General features: G+C 40.3%; 1 pseudogene; it reads right to left on the bottom strand.

The window, feature by feature from the left end:
• Positions 1–1,343: 1,343 nt before the first annotated feature.
• On the bottom strand, positions 1,344–1,944 carry LOC105526824 (annotated as a pseudogene).
• Positions 1,945–2,149: the final 205 nt, after the last annotated feature.

The following is a 2,149-nucleotide window of genomic DNA, read 5'->3' as shown; positions in this document are numbered from 1 at the left end:
CCTTCCTCATTAATAAGTTTCCCTGTTTCCGGTGGAGGAGAAAAAATGAACCTTTCTGTTATCATTACAGAAAAGGATACTATTTATGTATATGGTCTCCCCTCTCATTTGTGATGAATTTGTGATGAGAAAGAAGCTCCCATTGCCCCTGTTGGTGTCAACATGGGACAATGATCATGGATTTTTAAGACCCCCAATTTTCAAGAATATTAAGTGTTATCACTCTCAGTCATTCCTCTGGAAAATGTCATTTAAAACATCCACACATAATATGATGGTGTCCTGAGATTAAAAATTGAACTGAGGCTCTTGACTGAGGACAATTTAGGACAAGCTCTGAAGTGGATATATAATGTTTCTTTGGGGAGATGCTCTGCTCTTGGTGCACATGACAGTGCCCAGTTCACTTGGGCTAATTTGGCTCCTCTGAAATATCTCAGGCTCCTGAATTTTTCCTTTTCCCCCTGTTGCCCCCATGAATACTTGTCCATCTTGTTGTCCATTCCCTTGGCACTGTTTCAAGGAGGCAACCGTCTAAACTGAGGACTTACGCTGATGGAATTGAGATGCAAGGAGGCTCATAAGGAGCCACTCCATTTTATTTATTTATTTATTTTTATTTATTTTCAAGAGAATTAAATCATTTATTTATTACACATGATAATGGATGATACACAAGCTTCATTCCCATCTATAATTTTAGCTGGTACCCTTATTCAATTTAGATATACTGCATAGGATGTGCCAACAATCATTTTTATAACCACTAATTCCGTGATTTTGCTTGGGTAATCCCTGAAGTTCACTGAAGTAATAGTGAACTTCAGGTCACAACAGTAACTATCAGTTCAACTACACCAAGGTTTCTGAAGACAATGGCTTCTCCACCCAAGCAGCTTGTATATAAATTCCAGATAGATCTTGGCATCACCCTACAGGAATTCTAATTTCACCCTGTTGGGGGAAATTTACCAACATGGCTTCAGAGTAGACTAACTTTATACAGCACATTAATAAAAAACCATTTATTCAGCGTCACGATCAGACTATAACATTTAGCAAGCAATAGCATGGGTGCAAAAAAAAACTGCATTAAAACCCTTTGTTGGAATGCTTTGCACTTTTCATAGAACAGAAACTAAAATAACCTGTTATACAATTAGTCACAAATACAGTCCTCAAGTTTTTTACCCATATACATAAGTATTTGTCTAAAACATGTCTTCTTTGTAACAGCTAGGCCCTGCCACCACTGTGCTTGGCTGAGTTCACAAATCTGTTGTTACCTGTAGCTTCCCTGTCACTTCTCTGGCTCTCCTCTGCTGCTAACCTTTGTTTCCTAATTAAAATCTTTAGCCACTGCCATAGCTACTGCCGCTACTGGAACTGTCATACACCTTGGTTTCGTGGTTTCCCAAAGTATTGGCCTCCACCACCATAGGCACCAGAGCTTCTGCCTCCGAAGTTTCCTCCCTTCATGGGTCCAAAATTTAAAGACTGATTGTTGTAATTGCCAAAATCATTGTAGCTTCCACCACATCCAAAATTGCTTCAATCATTACCGTATCCGTTATAGCCATCCCCATTGCCATAATATCCACCACCACCACGGCTGCCACTAAAGGCCTCACGACCACAGACGTTTCCTCCACGACCAAAGTTGTCATTCCCACTGAAACTACTTCTAAGACCACCACCAAAGTTTCCAGAACCACTTCGACCTCTTTGGCTGGATGAAGCACTAACCATCTCTTGCTTTGACACAGCTTTCCTAACTTCACAGCTGTGGCCATTCACAGTATGGTATTTCTGAATGGCAGTCCTATCCATGGAGTCATGGTCCCCAAAGGTTACAAAGGCAAAGCCCCTTTTCTGGCCACTGCTTCGGCCAGTCATGATTTCAATCACTTCAATTTTTCCATACTGTTCAAAATAATCTCTTAGGTAATCATTTTATAGAAGAGAAATTGATTTCAATAGAAGTTAAGGTGTGCAAGACTTCACTACTATGTAGAGAAAGCCTTGGAGCCGGAACCTGGGTCTAGCCTATGTTCTCACAACACCTTTAATCTTTCTGAATTGCCAGTGGCTGTTAATCCCCTTCTCAAGGATGTTTACATTTTAAGAAGGGCAATTCCAGATAACACAT

This window comes from Colobus angolensis, unplaced genomic scaffold (genome assembly GCF_000951035.1).
Source record: "Colobus angolensis palliatus isolate OR3802 unplaced genomic scaffold, Cang.pa_1.0 Scaffold6, whole genome shotgun sequence".
NCBI classification, from domain to species: domain Eukaryota; kingdom Metazoa; phylum Chordata; class Mammalia; order Primates; family Cercopithecidae; genus Colobus; species Colobus angolensis.
Note: the sequence above shows the minus strand (reverse complement) of the source record. Positions and strands in the feature narration are given on the sequence as shown.